General features: G+C 40.2%; 1 protein-coding gene across 2 annotated transcripts in view; it reads right to left on the bottom strand.

Moving 5' to 3' along the window:
- Positions 1-15,451, bottom strand: part of LOC139537744 (follistatin-related protein 4-like) — a 237,334-nt gene extending 221,883 nt beyond the window's left edge. For both annotated transcript variants that reach the window (XM_071339454.1, XM_071339456.1), the window contains exon 1: positions 15,232-15,451. The gene's annotated coding sequence lies outside the window, so the exon portion shown is untranslated. The remainder of the gene's footprint in view (positions 1-15,231) is intronic.
- Between the last annotated feature and the right edge of the window lie 5,091 nt (positions 15,452-20,542).

Raw genomic sequence — 20,542 nt, 5'->3', positions numbered from 1 at the left:
GGTGGGTCACCACAGCAGATAGAGGGAGAAACATGGGGAATCAAACTGCCCATCAACTCGAGGAATGGGGGAATCTCATATTTTACCCGTTATCGTGCGGGTGTCAGGGTTAAAAGGATACATTTTTCTAGGAATTGTACAGTGCTTTCAGAAAGTATTCATACTACTTGACTTATTCCACATTTTGTTGTGTTACAGCCTGAATTCAAAATGGATTCAATTTATATTTATTTCACCCATATACACACAATACTCCATATTGACAGAGTGAAAACATGTTTTTTTTTTATGTTTACAAATGTATTGAAAATGAAATGCATAAATATCTCATTTACATAAGTATTCACAGCCCTGAGTCAGAAGCACCTTCGGCAGCGATTACAGATGTGAGTCTCTCTGAGTAAGTGTCCAAGAGCTTTCCACACCTGGATTGTGCAACACATGACCATTATTTTATTTTAAATTCTTCAAGCAGATTTAAGTCAAAACTGGAACTTGGCCACTCAGGAACATTTACTCTCTTCTTGGTAAGCAACTCCAGTGTAGATTTAGCCTTGTGTTTTAGGTTATTGCCCTGCTGAAAGGTGAATTTGTCTCCCAGTGTAACGGTCATCGTTGCATGAAGAAGGATCGGACCAAGTGACCAAGTGGTAAGTGTTCATGATTTTTATTAACACTGAACAAAAATAACAAAACGAGAAACGACAACGAACAGTTCTGTCAGGTGCAGAAAACACTAAACAGAAAATAACTACTAACAAAACACAGGTTGGAAAATGCTACCTAAGTATGGTTCCCAATCAGAGACAACGATAGACAACCAAAACAAAGAAATACCAAAACATAGAAAAATGAACATAGAATGCCCACCCAAATCACACCCTGACCAAACCAAAATAGAGACATAAATAGCTCTCTAAGGTCAGGGCGTGACACCCAGTGTCTGGTGAAAAGCAAGGTTTTCCTCTAGGATTTTGCCTGTGTTTAGCTCCATTCCATTTTTATCCTGAAAAACTCCCCAGTCCTTAACGATTACAAGCATACCCATAACATTATTCAGCCACCACTATGCTTGAAAATATGGAGAACACTTTGTATTCAGGAAAAAAGTTAATTGCTTTGCCATATTTTTTGCAGTATTAAGTTAGTGCCTTGTTGCAAACAGGATGCATGTTTTGGAATATTTGTATTTTGTACAAGCTTCCTTCTTTTCACTTTGTCAATTAGGTTAGAATTGTAGAGTAACTACAATGTTGTTGATAATCCATCCACCTGACAGGTGTGGCATATCAAGAAGCTGATTAAACAGCATGATCATTACACAGGTGCACCTTGTGCGGAGGACAATAAAAGGGCACTCTAAAATGTGCAATTTTGTTACACAACACAATGCCTCAGATGTCTCACGTTTTGAGGGACCTTTTTTGAAAGCACCTGTATATGACCAAGCAACGTGACAAATCTCCACCATTTTGAAGTGTATCTGTAGTGGATTTTACAGCCCAGTAGCAAGTTATCTGCTTTAGTTTCTAAGATGATCAAGCTCTGTCAAGGGAAAAGCTGTTTTTTACATATTGTGTACTGCTGATCAGGTCTGCCAATCACGTTATCCATATCTAAGGTAGCTGGTGACAGAGTGCTAGATATCCGTCCGACGAACTGCTATCATGTAAAGTATTTTTTTAAATGTGTAATCAATCTATTTAATCATAGTAATGTGATACCATCAATGCAAGCTGTAAAATGACTCCCAGCTTAGATTACAACAACCAGATAGCTTGCTAGTTAGCTAGCTAGTTACAACAAGTAGATGTGTTGCTAGCTAGCAGGAGCAGATTGTCGGTACAAGGAGCGTTTTTAGCTATCAGTTTATTCCAAGTAATAATTTAAGACTACAAAAATCTATAGGACAAGTAGTGTAAAGCTAATACAGTCATCAAGGCAGGAACCAGTAATTTCCTTCATACTAACAAATAAGAAATGCCACATTGCCTGTCAATAGTTGGATTAAGATGATTGCAGAGCACCCTGCCTCAGACTGTAAGGATGTTCACTTTCTAGCTCACAAACTACATGCCTTTGCTGTAATTATTTATTTGATAAATTATTGTCTCTCACTTTTGACTCTCTCCTGTCCAGCTCCCAGAGATCAACCAAGTGCTATTCACCAAGCATGGGCTGATTAATTCGCCTGTGAGGAGAACCATCCTACAGCAGTTTGAACTAGCCTTGCCGTCACTGTTTAGAAATTGAGACCAAATATGCATTTGCCTGTTGTCTTCTTCGTGGATTTTACACAGTCTAGAGCATTTTAGAGTTGAAGAACACCAACTACCGAAACATGTGCTTGTTTGGGCATCTTGAAGACTAAATTCAATGTAGAATAAGTTTAACAGGTGATGAACAGATTATTTTACAATTGTAACATGCAGTGGGGAGAATTATATTGCCCCTGTCAGGAGCCCAGGCTTTTGCCATAGATGGTAGAGTTCTCATCTTGGACCACACAAGCTTAAGATTGCATTCTGCTAAGGCACTTGTCTCTCACAACATTGGTCAGCTACATTGGTGACCAGGGTGGGATCCTTTCAGTACGACTATGGGGCCGGGGTACACACACTCCTAGAAGAGGAGGAATACTGAAGCATGTGTTGACAGTTTTACAGTCTCCATCAGAGGCCCAGGCTTTTGACATAGATGGTAAAGCTCTCATTTCTGGACTGCAGCATTGTAAGATTGTGCCCTCCACTGCACTTGATATACATTGATTGTTAGGTTACACTATATTTATATGCTTCAAATACTGCCTGAGAGACACCTTTGCTATTTGTCTCTGTACTCAAATGGTGAAACACTATTTGTGATGGTGTTCTTTGTTTGAATGTATGTGCATGGACTGTACATTATGGAAAACATGTCTCACACTCAGTCATAGTTAGTAGAATAATGAATGGATTGGAAAGATTTTGGCATCATCAACTTTTAGAAGGTTAGTAGGAAAGTTTCGAATTTAAATCCCCGAAATATACTCATATTCACTGAACATTTAGTATATGAAACTCAATCATTCATTTCCCATTCGCTATTTCTATAATGCCACAGGCTCTTTATCATTATCCATACCTTATATTCCAATGACTCCAACATTATGCGTGCCCACCATGGTATTGGGCAGCTGCTTTCTGAGATCTCATCTGGTTTAGAAACCAAACTCTGGTTAATTTACATGTACAGTAGCTGGCTAGGCTAGTCAAACTGTAACAATGGCTAGCTTTCAATAAATTGGCTAAATGTTCGACGGAGGTACCTCTTCATACGATCAAGACCATTCGTATTGCATGCTGCATATTTCAAGTACACTCGAAAACAGATATGTATCATATTTCAGTCTTTGGGAGCTAGCTATATCTGTTCCTCTTCATCAGACAGCAGGGTGCGTTTTTACTAGGCTGTGTTGACATCGTAGATCACAAGGGGTATGTACAGGAGTACTGGTTGGTTACAAGTTTAGCAGTTCAGCAAATTTGCCTGAGCTGACAGTGTTAAAATATAATTTTTATGAGAGAATGTGCAAGAATTGAAGGTGCCCAAATGTTTTATAATCATCATAAGAATGTTTTACTGTCATATACAAAAAAAATCTGATCCTCCTCGATGGGGATCGATCAACATCACGTTTTTCCAGCTTCAGCCCACCACCTACTGTATGTGTAGCAAAGCACTGCCACAAAGCATTATATTTTACAAGGAATGCTGCAGAAGAAGCAAACTCCTTCGTATGCAACTCTTTTGTCCGTGCGCTCACAAAGACACAAGGCTGGTTGGTGTACCCCAGCTGGCTAGCGGGCCTGCACACACAGCTGGCTGTTGAAACCTATTTGAAAACAGCCTATACTATATTTTCCTCTATAAAAGATTATCTGAGCTTCATGCGATTGAACAAGTCATAGGAAGCATGCGCTCGTTTCATTGCCTTCCTTGTAGACAGAATAAAACAGGGTTGGGTGGATTACTTGAAACATTTACTAGCCTAATGTAAGTCTACTAATTCATGTATGAGTAAATCAGAAACCTACACATATTCAATAGCCTAGAAGAAACAAAGAAATCGAAAGAAAAGGTATTAATTTATTTATTTAAAGTATTTTAACCTGCTAATAATTCATTTTCTTTAAATTTGCTCTAGCATCAAATGATCAATAATGAAATAAAAGCATCAGTAAACATGTCATCCCCCACAAATGATGCAGCGCCCCCAGTTGGGCCAATTGAGATATTGCGTGACTAACACATTTCTGTTAATTACTATAGCTCCCGCCTTGGGCCAATCCGTGTCATTTTGTAAATGCTGGATCTCTATAGTAAGATGCATCATTCACCCAACTCTTGTCAAAATCTTTCCAGTGCTGACTGATATATTGCTTGTGACTAATGTAGGAATGAACGGACGTAGACAGATCCACAGTCCCCTCCCCGATTTCATTGTGGGGGACAAATAGGCGGTACGATAGTTCCTTGAAAAGTAGACTGAAACACCATTTGTTGGATAGGAGTTGCCATTAGCAAGGCACCTTGTTCTGGCCGATCCCCTCGAACAACAGCAAGCTCTTCATCGATTGGAGGAGTATTAGACTACGAGTGATTGACATCAATATGTAATGTCTGACTGTAGCCAAGGCACCAGTTGCATTTTTTTCAATATGAAAAAAAGATGGAATGTGACTGACCTGCACAGGTAGGAAAGTGTCCAGATGACTGTGAGCTGATTGACCAGTAGATTAGGTGTGAATGTTCTGAAAGATTATTCTAGATTAATCTGACAACTTTACCATGGACACCTGATGCGCCATCAGCAGAACAATAAATAATATCCCAAAATTGATGTTGGTCATCTGCTATTGTCTGCTTGATTAAAAGCAGCGTTGAGTAAGATTGAACAAAAAAAGAAAAATATGGGATGTTTCAAACCGGATTCGTTTTTACAAACTGCCCCTGTAATTCTTTATTTTAGGGTTTTATTCTGGGCGTGAAGATATTTCGACATCCTGTCTATTCGACAGGAAACAACAGAGTGAGCACCCCCCTCTCCACATCGACGGGACAGCAGTGGAGAAGGTTGAAAGTTTCAAGTTCCTCTGCGTACACATCACTGACAAACTGAAATGGTCCACCCACACAGACAGTGTGATGAAGAAGGCGCAACAGCGCCTCTTCAACCTCAGGAGGCTGAAGAAATTTGGCTTGTCACCTAAAACTCTCACAAACTTTTACAGATGCACAATTGAGAGCATCCTGTCAGGCTGTATCACCGCCTGGTACGGCAACTGCACCGCCTACAAGCTCAGGGCTCTCCAGAGGGTGGTGCGGTCTGCACAACACATCACTGGGGATAAACTACCTGCCCTCCAGGACACCTACAGCACCCGATGTCACAGGAAGACCAAAAAGATCATCAAGGACAACAACCACCCGAGCCACTGCCTGTTCACTCCGTTACCATCCAGAAGGCGAGGTCAGTACAGATGCATCAACACTTGGACCGAGAGACTGAAAAACAGCTTCTATCTCAAGGTCATCAGACTGTTAAACAGCCATCACTAACACAGAGAGACTGCTGCCTACATATAGACTTGAAATCATTGGCCACTCTAACAAATGGATAACTAGTCACTTTATTAATGCCACTTTAATAATGACGTTTGCATATCTTGCATTACTCATTCCAGATGTATATACTGTATTTTATACCATCTATTGCATCTTGCCTATGCCGCTCGGTCAATGCTCATCCATATATTTATATGTACATATTCTTATTCCATCCCTTTACTTAGATTTGTGTGTATTAGGTAGTTGTTATGGAATTGTTAGATTACTTGTTGATATTGCTGCACTGTCGCAACCAGAAGCACAAGCATTTCGCTACACTCGCAATAACATCTGCTAACCATGTGTATGTGACCAATAAAATTTGATTTGATTTGATAAAAAGTTACACTGACATCTCGTGCTTGGCTTCCAAATATAAAGGTGTCCACATAATATTAAAATTGAGGAAGCGTGCTCATAATCATAGTAGGGGGGCTGAGGGCTCTGCAGCACCCCCTGAAAAACGCTATGGTCATAATAACTATTTTAGTGATCCACGGTAGATGTCCCTCCTAACGAAAAGGCCCCCATCCCCACTGATGTGAGCTGCTGAACAGCGCACTTGCACTTGAGATGGATTTATGGATGAGTGAACTTGCCATTTTCCAAAACTTTTCAATGTAGGCCATTCATATGAAATATGTGTGTAGGACTATGTTTTATATATTTATTTGTTTTAAGCATCAATTTATCGAAACATCAGAGAACCCTAGAGTTTGCCAAAAATATAGACTAGAATTGTTAATCTCCCGCCATATAAAAATGACTGACATGGCAGCACTGATGTGAGTGAATAAATGTTGATCGAAATAATGAGAAAGTCGATACATGTGACTTGATGGTGAGAGCCCACTAATAGATTGACATGCAGTCCCTTTAAAATCATAGGCTATGTTTCCATTTCTATACAATGAGTATTTCTTACCAGTATTGGCCTTTTACCAGATCCGAATATTTTCGCATGAACTGTATAACTGCTCAAATTTCTGTAGGCTATATAGACAATATTCTGCTCATGTGTAGAAATGTATTGTAGACCCAAAACACCGCAGTACACGATTTAATGAAAAGCAGCAAAACACTGTTTCACATTCTTTAGCCCTTTACACTCGTTCCCGTATACAGGTTGAAAATGGCAGATTTGGGCACTAATAAGCTTCTAAATTGGAACGTTGTGGCTGTACAGTAACATGCTACACATGACATCAGAGCTCTGGCTCTGTGCTTCACAGCGCTGTATGGGTTTTGACTGACAGCCATTCTGAACTTGAGCACAGCACACGACAAGAAGTTGTCCCCATCCCTCCCTCCTTCTAAATGGGTTACTTCTGCTCATTTTTTGTTGACTGAGTGAGGGAAATGTGGTAAATTACGAGGACTCTTGTGTATTTTGAAAGATGAGACATTGAGGATTATAATAAATACCGCTTGATGTCATACCAGCAAGCCAAACACCCGTGAATCCAAATGTGCATAAAACTCATGTAATATAGTGTCAATGTTTATGATCAGTATGTTTGACATACAGTTACAAGATGACATGGCGTTATACCCTGAACAAAAAGAGTTACAGTGCATATAAGGAAATCGGTCATTTAAATAAATTAATTAGGCCCTAATCTATGGATTTCACATGACTGGGAATACAGATATGCATCTGTTGAAAACCAGTCAATATCTGGTGTGACCACCATTTGCCTCGTGCAGTGCCACACATCTCCTTCACATAGAGTTGATCAGGCTGTTGATTGTGGCCTGTGGAATGTTGTCCCACTCCTCTTCAATGGCTGTGTGTAGTTGCTGTATATTGGCGGGAACTGGAACACGCTGTTGTACAAGTCGATCCAGAGCAACCCAAACATGCTCAATGAGTGACATGTCTGGGAATATCCAGGAATTGTGTACAGATTCTTGCGACATGGGACCGTGTATTATCCTTCTGAAACAAACATGAGGTGATGGTGGCGGATGAATGGCATGACAATGGGCCTCAGGATCTTGTCACGGTATCTCTGTGTATTCAAATTGCCATCAGAAAATGCAATTGTGTTCATTGTCCGTAGCTTATGCCTGCCCATACCATAACCCCACCGCCACCATGGGGCACTCTGTTCACAAAGCTGACATCAGTAAACCCCTCGCCCACAAGACGCCATCTGCTCGGTACAGTTGAAACCGGGATTCATCTGTGAAGAGCACACTTCTCCAGTGTGCCAGTGGCCATCGAAGGTGAGCATTTGCCCCCTGAAGTCGCTTATGACGCTGAACTGGAATCAGGTCAAGACCCTGGTGAGCTTCCCTGAGATGGTTTTTGACAGTTTGTGCAGAAATTCTTCAGTTGTGCAAAACCAGAAAACCCTCAATACTTGAGACGTCTGTGGCCTTGTGTTGTGTCACAAAACAGCACATTTTGGAGTGCCCTTTTATTGTCCCCAGCACAAGGTGCATCTGTGTAATCACCATGCTGTTTAATCAGCTTTGGCATATGGCACACCTGTCAGGTGGATGGATTATCTTGGCAAAGGTGAAATTCTCAATAACAGGGAGTAAACAAATTTGGGCACAAAATTTGAGAGAAATAAGCTTTTTTTTGCATATGGAACATTTCTGGGATCTTTTATTTCAGCTCATGAAACATTTGACCAACACTTTACATGTTGCGTTTATATTTTTGTTCAGTGCTTTGATGTCATAGAAGCAAGCCAAACACCCGTGAGTCCAAATGTGCACGTCACATTTCCATATCCTAAAACTCATGTAATATACAGTGTCAACGTTTCTGATCACCATGTTTGATGTACAGTTACAAGATGACATGGCGTTATACCATGGGTTGTCCTGAACAGAATGAGCCTACTGTACAGTGCGTTTGTTGTATTGTGAAGAAAATTTGCTGCGAACCACGATTCTGAATGCACTCATAACATTATATGCACACCAAAATTACGATCTGCTTCTCTGAATTGCCTTTTGAAAGCCTAACACTATAAAACCGTATTTTTAATAATTTAGCTAGCCATGTTGGCAATAAAACAGGCTTTCAAATGATGCATGTAAAGGCGGGGATGCAGGGCTCGGCTGTGTTCCAAACAAAACAATTACAAGTGTGGTTGCTCTAGTCCCTCAACAGTATAGCTTGGAGAGCTCAAAAAGCACCTAAATAACCACGTTTCCATCCACAGGTTTTATACGCATAGTCATACCGTGTAAAAAAAAATCACCACAGCTGTGATGGAAACAGAAAGTTGCGGTAGAATTTTATAATTGCCAACAGATAATGTGTTAGTTCGACATTGTGGGATCTTTTGTGTCTGTAAAATTAATTATGCGAGAAATGGCGGTGGAAAGTTAACTTGGAATCACGCGATGATATGGTGTGTAGTCCTCTCTCTACTACTCCGGAAACCATGCAGTTTATTAGGCTACAGATGAAATAAATGATGATGACCACAGGGTGGTGAAACCATGCAGTTTATTAGGCTACAGATGAAATAAATGATGATGACCACAGGGTGGTGAAACCATGCAGTTTATTAGGCTACAGGTGAAATAAATGATGATGACCACAGGGTGGTGAAACCATGCAGTTTATTAGGCTACAGATGAAATAAATGATGTTGACCACAGGGTGGTGAAACCATGCAGTTTATTAGGCTACAGATGAAATAAATGATGATGACCACAGGGTGGTGAAACCATGCAGTTTATTAGGCTACAGATGAAATAAATGATGTTGACCACAGGGTGGTGAAACCATGCAGTTTATTAGGCTACAGATGAAATAAATGATGATGACCACAGGGTGGTGAAACCATGCAGTTTATTAGGCTACAGGTGAAATAAATGATGATGACCACAGGGTGGTGAAAGCGCAGTGATCTTGATGCTCCTTTCCAATAAGTATCGAGGGTCTTATTCTGGTGACATGATGATCGAATATTGACAGCCATTTGACAAATTAAAATATTCTCGCTCTTATCCATAATAATCTCATCATGTAGGATACCGGTAGAGTTGATCATGCGATGGAAACCGATTTATTCGGTAGACGAAAATGTAAGCGAAAAAGTACATTTTGCGTGCACTACGTCATCATGCGGTGCTTTTTATCGACAACAAGTCCATTTGGTGAAAACATACCGCTGGTGGGGAAATGCGCGTATTTTATTTATGCGGATTCTAGACTTTTCGCATGAAAATCTGTCGCCAATTGGATGTAAACCTAACTACAGTTGAATGCGCGTATTTTATTTATGCGGATTCTAGACTTTTCGCATGAAAATCTGTCGCCAATTGGATGTAAACCTAACTACAGTTGAATACCCTTCTTTGAGTCATAGGTACATTGAAAATGATTAAACTGTGTACACTTTGGAGAGGTGTGTGGCCACTTGGAGACACCAGTTAGTCCTCTCTTTCACGACTCCTACCGAAGGTGGCTCCCCTTCCTGTTCGGGTGGCGCTCGGCGGTCGTCGTCACCGGCCTACTAGCTGCCACTGATTTTTTCCTCCCCCTCCTTGTCTGTTTATTAGTTACACCTGTTTGTAATTAGGTTTATTAGTTGGGCTTTATTACCCAGCCGGCCGGGTGTGCGGGATTGTTTGATGTGTACTGTTGTACACGCTGTAAGTCACGGTTGTTCGTGTAAGTTGGTTATTTTCGGAACTGATTAGTTCCCCTGTGTTTTGGGGCATTTGTTTAAGTGGCGTCGTTTTCACCTATGTGGTGATTAAAGTAGTACGCTACTCTGAACTCTCTGTCTCCTGCGTCTGACTTCTCCCTCCACTACACCCCGGGCATTACACTCTCAATCAAACCCTTTAAAAACATTGTGTCTTATGTTGCACCAACCACACATATTCAAATCATGTTACTAAATATATCGAGAATATTTTCTGATTTTGTTATCATCAAATACGGCGAAAGGTACAGTAAACGTAAATTGCGCATAAAATCAAATGTGTAATGTTTGGATTCAGTCTTGTGTCAGGTGAATTGTTAATAACATACTCATAAACACAAACAAGCAATAGGCCACAGCTCGCTTCACAGCTGCTTCCCGCCAAAATACAATGAAACTCGAGGTATTGTAGCCCACAGCACTCTGTACCCTAGCTGGCGCGCTTTGCTTGTTGCTTTTGACGCCACAAGCCAGCTCCGCCTCGATTTTGCCGCCCGCCGCCCTATTTCCATTGAAGTCAATCAGATCTTTGCTTGTGTAAGCGCCTTAACGCCAGCACTCTGAAACAGAGACAAGAATGGCAGTAAACCGGCAGTAACCAGATGGCCCATATCTTTCCCATAATGCCCCAGACACTAAAGCAGTGTATTGAACTTAAAGGGGTTCTGTCCGAATACTCTTACTTGCGTTCTATATAGTAGGCATTCAGGGCGTGTGAAAAAAATGTAGTATGCTTTAAATGCCAGGATGTCGTACTCATTTCGGTTTTTAATCTAATAGAATTTGCTGCAAACTATTGAGGAAGATAATCATCTTTCGAGACCCACGTGTGTTTGACGTTTATTGGGATGAACTAAGCGATATCCGCTAGATGGGCAATCTGCAAAGTCAAAACTGTCTATATCGTAAAAATGTATATAAACAAAATTAGTTTAGGGATTAGGGATAGCAGTGTGATTAAGTTTAGGTTTAAGATTAGGTTTAAAATCTGATTTTATGACTTTGTGGCTGTGCCAGGTAGTGCAGAGCTGCCTCCAGAACAAGATTCCTGACGAAAAACACTAATCTGCGTATGACAACAGCTGATAATCAATTGAGAGGACTAGCCGTACCAGAATGAACGATTGGAGGGAATCATCGTAATTGCGCATTAAATTACCCATTCTGAGTAGGATGTGTTTATGCTGAAATTTGTTGCTTACTGCCTTCGTGTTTTACTAAACAGTACGTTCTAAATAGTATGTAGTACGATTTGTACACAGTATGCAATTTAAGTAAGTAATAGGCAAGCAAGATTGTGGACACTGCCCATGACTGCATGCTGACAGGCCTGTACCAGCAAGGCCTATACCAGCAGCTCTGATGGGTGTATTGTTTAATGTTATTACTCAATATGCTGAGTAAGAAATAATGTTTACAACAACACAAAATCTAATTTGGTCATCATCATAGTTTAGAATTGTTTGAAGCAAAAATATATTAGCAAATTCTCTAAGTAACTCAATTTTCACATCTAACAGCACACAGATAACCACTAACGACACACTTGCTATCCAACATCATTTGAGAGTCAAGCACTTCTAATAAGAACTAGGATTCTCAGTAGCTAGCGACTAGCCTTTCTGGGAGACCTTACAATTAATTATTGTCTGACACGTTCTCTTGTCCCTGCTCTATCTCTATAGAACAGAGACTCAGAGCTCTAGGGCCCAGAAAATAATAAGACAGAACCTACTCACTTCCATAGAAGACACCTGCCTACTTTGCTGGAGAGAGGGCCTCTCTGCTCTCTTGGCTGACATTGCCTTTCCTTTGACAAGATTCTGTGACCAGGTCTGTAGCCTAAGGGTGTTAAAGCTCGCATACAGCTTGTCAGCTAGTGAGAGATACACACCGTGACCTGTTAAAGCCAGAGAAGTAGAAGAACCCCACAGGATATTACACGACTTCAAGACGAAAGGAGTACAGCAATAACGTACTACCGGGTGGTCTTGTCTTGCAGATCAAGTAGTTGCACTTGCTGATATTCTGATATGCCAGTGAAATTCAAGAGAAACTGGCATAGGAGAAGTGCAGCTCTCTCTCTCTCTCTCTATTACATATGAATTGAAGCAACCGATCACAATCCTCCTACACTGCTCTCATCAGATTCTGTGATTCAGACAGCAAGCCAGCCACACAGCACTATTTGTTCCAATAGTATTGGCCATGCACTGAGCTCAAACCGCTGGCTCTAAATGTAATGCAGTAGAAAAGGTCATTCCAAAAGTTCAACAAAAGTGATCAGAATGTCAAGTGAACAACCAGCGAGCCATTCACCGTACATTGGATCCAGTGCGCTGGATCCAGTGATCCAAACGCAATAAACGAGAAGAACATCTAATATTGGTCTCTTATGTTTCAGAGTCTTACCTATTATAGCCATGAAGTAATAATGTTGAAGTCTCATTATGTTGAAGCTTTCAATATATTCTCAATACAATGTCGTACATTAGCTAAGCCACTCAGTTTTTATTAAATCTGTTGTTAACGTCATTTCATAAGTTAAGTAAACAAGTCATCTTGTCTGGTCGACTCTGCTAGTGTGGGCAGTGAGTCACTCATAATTTCTATCATGTATCTATATTGGTGCGTGAGTCAATAGATTAGTCATGTGAATGTATTATACAAACACATTTATTGCACATTAGCAAGGATCAAAGTGATTTGAAATATATTGCATGCAAATATGTATGTTTCTGTTGTAGACTTAAAAGCACTATAGCCCACAAAAATCAATATATTATTTCTGCATTCTTTTTTGTTTTCAACTGAGAGATATAGTCGCATTGACCTAACTACATTGGATAACGATATTGGTTGCATATTGATATGATTAGAATGATTTCAATAACAATCAGGTTAAGTAAATCAGTTTCCACTCCAGAAGAATAGCAAATGCAAATAGAAAAATAAATGCTGCTACATTTGCATTCAAAGGTACTCTCACTAATATGTCCCATCTGTCAGACTAAGTGCTCTAGCAACAACATGGTATTACAGGAGCAGTGAACAGAAACAGTGACTGGCAAAACAAATCACAAAAAATAAGCAATTCTTCAAATGTAACACCCACTCTTCATTTCAGCTTCGCATCATGCTACCAACCATGATCAATAACAGAGCACCATCATACTATTACTAGTTGTAGTTCTAATCAAAGGCCTCCATTCCCTCTGTAGAACTGTACCACAAATAGAATGGCACATGTATTCCCCACTGCAGTAAGAGAACACATTTGAGAGAATCAGAGAATTCAATCCGGGGATAATAAAGACTCAGAAGAAATCAGAGAGCCTATCCGAGGAAAATAAAGGATACTTTAATGTATCTCTATGAAGGGAATGCCTGGAAAGGTGCTTAACTTCCACTCTAACCATTCGTGTTGGAGGAGAGGAATATGAGTGTGTATGAGTGATTATATCCTATTTTCCATTGAAACTGCAACGGTAGTAATCTATGGGACACGGAGCCATAATGTCAGTTAATAAATGATTGACACGAATAGATTTTCAGCCGCAACAAACAGTCAGTAAGTCAGTCACTTCGTGATGCAGTTTAAGTTGTGCTATAAGGTACGAACACTGGGAATATAGATAGGGGTAAAGAAAATACAGCAGACTAGGCTAAGCCATAGCGAGCATCTCCTTGCACATTTTCCGAGACACCGTGCAGAAATGACAGGTTACAAGGTTACAGGTCGTCATTCAATCGTATAGGGCTCTAAATTAGTTGTAGGTAGTTGCAGGCAGGCACGTCGTGTTCTGAATGCTGAACTTATTTTTGAAATGAAAGGAGATCCACCCACGGTATATGCGGTGACTGAAAGAAACCCGTAGGAGTGAATTGACTTATTTCAGCACCTGGACAGCTCCATTGTTACTGCTATACAGTGCGCAAAAGTCATTCCTACACACCATAGCCATACACGCTGCTATCCACTGTTTTCTCACAGATATCCAACTTCTCAGCCACAAGCTATAGCCTAACTGTAAAATTATAGTGGTTTTGGAGAGTGTACAGAATGTATGGCCACACGGATTTGAAGCTGCCTCGGTGCGCAAGACCCGTGCGTTTCTCCTGTTCAGGAATTTCACCATGCACGTTTCATGAGGCACCTCCAATTGAACACAAATACAGTAGGGCTGCCGACTGTTTCAGGAGAGTCCATCGTGCACTGCCAATGAGTCACACTACGGACCTAGGATGCAGAAATGTGGCTGCGTGTCCCACTGATATTATTTTAGTACAATGCTGACCACATCCAGGGCATCTAAACAGAATTCAGTGACAGAGAAAAAAGGGGCCAGTATAACCTTTCCCGGCCGGAACATGTTTCTGTGAAACTGTGGCAAGATAAATCAAATCTGTGTTGATAGCCTAAGTTAAAACATAAACCGTTAAGAAAGCCGCAGGAGTAGAAGCCTATCTGACAGACTATAAGAATATTGGTAACGTATGCTAGTCAACCTAAAACGAACGTGCTATTAACTATAAAAGCTGCTGTGTCCGAGGAGAATAGTCTACCCCAACATTTATAAAGGTATGGTATTATAGTACCATTATTGTCATTGACATCCCACCCATGTGTTGAGAATTGTATTTTAAATGGGTTAACCCTATTTTTGTGACAGGGAATGTTGGAGTAGCCTATACTGCATAATTAATACACATTTTCTCAATTATTCAGAAAACTGATTAAAAAATCCTGTCGCATTTGTCTTCTTTATTCATTAGTTGTCTTATCCAATCACACGCAGATATTACAAAACGCCCAGATAACACGCAACATATAATGCATCCCTAAATTATCAAACAAGTATTGTCAATTTCTCCGATTCAAACACAATTGCCTTCTTACCTGTCGTATTCCACTAGCGAGGAAAAATAAATATGCCAGCAAATATGCCACAGCAGATGTACGATTCAGTGTATGGTGCGCAACGACTTTCTTAGTTCCAGCCTCAGCCCGGTTGCAGATTAGTCTCGTGTGTGACGGGCTTTATTGAATTAGGCTCGCGAATAAGCATGCGTTGGATGTTCCCACTTCTAGCAGCGGCGCTCCATTCTCCAGCTCTGAGTGCCTCTCACTGCCGGCTTGCCCTATTTCAACGGCTTTAGTCTACACTTCTTTTGACGTCACCCGCTGCATACAAATATCTGCAGATTCCGCGCTACGAGCGACACCTGTGTCCACGTTTACGTGGCATGTTTGACCTGTGAACACCAACTCAGTCTCACCTTAATTCTGTTACTGTGGCATTGCCGTAAGGTCAAGATATAGGGTTGGGTGTTCTGATACTAGATCTATGGTAAGGGGCAAACTCAGACTACTTCCATCTCAGGCTAACCTCCTCACATTGACCCATCTCTTGTTGAACTCTACATCCACTCACTTCCTCCTTCCTTCTCACTTTCCCTCAATTTGTCACGCCCTGACCTTAAAGAGCCTTTTTTATGTCTCTTTTTGGTTTGGTCAGGGTGTGATTTGGGTGGGCATTCTATGTTCTTTATTTCTAGGTTTTGGTTTTCTATGTTTTGGCAGGGTATGGTTCCCAATCAGGGACAGCTGTCTATCGTTGTCTCTGATTGGGAATCATACTTAGGCAGCCTGTTTTGCCACTTTAGGTTGTGGGATGTTGTTTTTTGTTAGCTCTGTGTAGCCTAAGAAACGTGACGTTTGTTGTGCTTTTTTTGTTTTGTTTGGTGTTCGTATAAAGAAGCATGAACACGTACCACGCTGCACCTTGGTCTCATCCTTCCGACGAGCGTTAAACAATTAACCATTGTTTTTAAGCAAGAAGAGACACAACGCATGATGCTATTACCGATCCTTACAAGATACCAGAATGGGGACAGTTCTGAAATATTTATGCTCAATATAACATTTATCAAGAAAATAAATAATTTTATTAACAGTGCAAGCCATAGACTGCAGCATGCTGGATAAGGAGAGAAGGCCACCGTAAGTAGAGAGACACAGAGAGGGAGAGAGAGACAACAGAGGGAGAAAGAGAGAGAGAGATACAAAGCAGGGAGAGCGAGATGCAAAGGAGGGAGAGAGAGAGACAAAAAGAGGGAGAGAGACACAGAGAAGGAGAGAGAGAGAGAGATAAGAGAGGGAGGACCAGAGAGACACACACATAGAGAGAGAGAGATAAGACAGGGAGAGCAAGATACAAAGGAGGGAGATAGAGAAACAGAAAGGAGAGAAAGTGAGACAAGGGATGGTGAGAGGGAGAGAGAGATCGAGGGCAAGAAAGAGAAAAAGAGATGGGGAGAAAAATTAAAATGAGAAGGAGGGAGAGGGAGGGAGGGAGGGAGAAAGAGAGAGAGACAAAGGGAAAGTGTATTGCATTCCCAAAATAGATCATCGGGGAAGATAGTTGAACCAGTACACAGTTATATCTGATAGGAGGGGAGTTAGCGCCCCTAGCTTGGGATTTTCATTTGGATTTACAGACATTATCTCATAGTGCTTACAGCCTCCCGTTGCCGGAAACAACTCAAGTAAATAAACACAGATACCAAGGTAATACCGTACAAAATGATTGTTTCAGATGTACAACGTCCATGATGATAGAATAAATATTTTTCCTAGTAGGTGAATAAACAGCATCAATGCCTAGATGACCAGATTCATACAGTATCTAGGAAGTTACAACATTGACATATTTTGATGAGCACTTTTTGGCAGTGGAATTTAATCACATCATTCCTTCACTTACACTGCATAATTTTTCTGATAAGATTGATTATTAATCATTTGTAACCCTTGATACTGTGGGTAAAAGGGGGGGGGGGGGGGTGTCATACTCAGACAACTGGAGTAGAGATGCTATAGCGTAGCTAATCGAATGATGCATCAGAATTTGAGGCGTGACACTCTCTCCATTATAAAAATATATTGTTTATTATAAATCCAGAGTTAAGAACACTGTGTGATATTTTGGTCAGAGACCTTCATCAGACACCTTGGTAGGTAATCACAACCTGCATTGTCTCATAACAATGAGGAAAAAGCTGTAACATGCTATCCATGTAACAACCTATCCAATGTAACAACCTATCCATGTAACAACCTATCCATGTAACAACCTATCCAATGTAACAACCTATCCATGTAACAACCTAACCAATGTAACAACCTATCCATGTAACAACCTATCCATGTAACAACCTATCCAATGTAACAACCTATCCATGTAATAACCTATCCATGTAACAACCTATCCAATGTAACAACCTATCCATGTAACAACCTATCCAATGTAACAACCTATCCATGTAATAACCTATCCAATGTAACAACCTATCCATGTAACAACCTAACCAATGTAACAACCTAACCATGTAACAACCTATCCATGTAACAACCTATCCATGTAACAACCTATCCAATGTAACAACCTATCCATGTAATAACCTATCCGATGTAACAACCTATCCATGTAACAACCTAACCAATGTAACAACCTAACCATGTAACAACCTATCCATGTAACAACCTATCCAATGTAACAACCTATCCATGTAACAACCTAACCATGTAACAACCTATCCATGTAACAACCTATCCAATGTAACAACCTATCCATGTAACAACCTATCCAATGTAACAACCTATCCATGTAATAACCTATCCAATGTAACAACCTATCCATGTAACAACCTAACCAATGTAACAACCTAACCATGTAACAACCTATCCATGTAACAACCTATCCAATGTAACAACCTATCCATGTAACAACCTATCCATGTAACAACCTATCCATGTAACAACCTATCCAATGTAACAACCTATCCATGTAACAACCTATCCATGTAACAACCTATCCAATGTAACAACCTATCCATGTAACAACCTATCCAATGTAACAACCTATCCATGTAACAACCTATCCATGTAACAACCTATCCAATGTAACAACCTATCCATGTAACAACCTATCCAATGTAACAACCTATCCATGTAACAACCTATCCAATGTAACAACCTATCCATGTAACAACCTATCCAATGTAACAACCTATCCATGTAACAACCTATCCAATGTAACAACCTATCCATGTAACAACCTATCCAATGTAACAACCTATCCATGTAACAACCTATCCATGTAACAACCTATCCAATGTAACAACCTATCCATGTAACAACCTATCCAATGTAACAACCTATCCAATGTAATAACCTAACCATGTAACAACCTATCCATGTAACAACCTATCCAATGTAACAACCTATCCAATGTAACAACCTATCCATGTAACAACCTATCCAATGTAACAACCTATCCATGTAACAACCTATCCATGTAACAACCTATCCATGTAACAACCTATCCAATGTAACAACCTATCCATGTAACAACCTATCCATGTAACAACCTATCCATGTAACAACCTATCCATGTAACAACCTATCCAATGTAACAACCTATCCAATGTAACAACCTATCCATGTAACAACCTAACCATGTAACAACCTATCCATGTAACAACCTATCCAATGTAACAACCTATCCATGTAACAACCTATCCAATGTAACAACCTATCCATGTAATAACCTATCCAATGTAACAACCTATCCATGTAACAACCTAACCAATGTAACAACCTAACCATGTAACAACCTATCCATGTAACAACCTATCCAATGTAACAACCTATCCATGTAACAACCTAACCAGTGTAACAACCTATCCATGTAACAACCTATCCAATGTAACAACCTATCCATGTAACAACCTATCCATGTAACAACCTAACCATGTAACAACCTATCCATGTAACAACCTATCCATGTAACAACATATCCATGTAACAACCTATCCAATGTAACAACCTATCCATGTAACAACCTATCCAATGTAACAACCTATCCATGTAACAACCTATCCAATGTAACAACCTATCCATGTAACAACCTATCCAATGTAACAACCTATCCATGTAACAACCTATCCATGTAACAACCTATCCAATGTAACAACCTATCCATGTAACAACCTATCCAATGTAACAACCTATCCAATGTAATAACCTAACCATGTAACAACCTATCCATGTAACAACCTATCCAATGTAACAACCTATCCATGTAACAACCTAACCAATGTAACAACCTATCCAATGTAACAACCTATCCATGTAACAACCTATCCATGTAACAACCTATCCAATGTAACAACCTATCCAATGTAACAACCTATCCAATGTAACAACCTATCCATGTAACAACCTAACCAATGTAACAACCTATCCATGTAACAACCTATCCGTGTAACAACCTAACCAATGTAACAACCTAACCAATGGATCATTAATATCTGCAGATCAAAAATTCACCCACTTTAAAAGACTCATTTTCTGTAACGACCCTGTCAGGAGTGATTACATTCTAGCGAGAAACAAAATGGCCTTTTTATCAAAAGGACAGGGCCGCTTGATTGTCAACTGCTGTTCCTGCAGTAGTGGTAAAAGTTTTTGATATGAAAGTCAAGTCTAACACAATGTTTCCAAGTGAGACAGAAGTCTTTCTACATGCTTCAGCTGTCTCCTCTGACTCTGACATACTGTAGTTGGATCTGCCGTCATGACAGACCTGTTTAAAGGGTTTTCCCCCTGTACCCCCAATCTGTAGGCTATAAACTTGGTGCTGAAGATTCTGATGCATTTAAACTGACTACCTCCAATGGAAGGGATCAGTGTTCCGTTTGGTTGCTACTAATGTCATGTGATGCTGGTGTGTGAGGTTTGTAATGTAGTAGGATATTGATGCACCACAACTGATCTAACAGTAAACAGGCTTTGTAAGAGCAGTGGGAAGCATTTGATATTTATACAGTATTATAATATTTGATTATATAACTGATGACAGTGGTGCAGATTTAGGACAGGGCAAAATAAAGAGATTTGAGTCTGGAATGCTACGGGAACTGGCCATCAAAACTAATGGAGACGTGTTGGGGAATCTGTTCTGCATTAGATCTGTATTTTATACCTATAGCTCCTACCTTTATCAAGTAATGGGTGAGTGCACACCATTCTGATAAACTGTTCACATATAGTACATTGTAACGGCTTTCGTTGGTGGAAGGAGAGGAGGACCAAAATGCAGCGTGGTACGTATCCATATTATTTAATCGAGAATGAATACAAAATA

Source organism: Salvelinus alpinus, chromosome 13, assembly GCF_045679555.1.
Source record: "Salvelinus alpinus chromosome 13, SLU_Salpinus.1, whole genome shotgun sequence".
Taxonomy (NCBI): Eukaryota; Metazoa; Chordata; class Actinopteri; order Salmoniformes; family Salmonidae; genus Salvelinus; species Salvelinus alpinus.
Note: the sequence above shows the minus strand (reverse complement) of the source record. Positions and strands in the feature narration are given on the sequence as shown.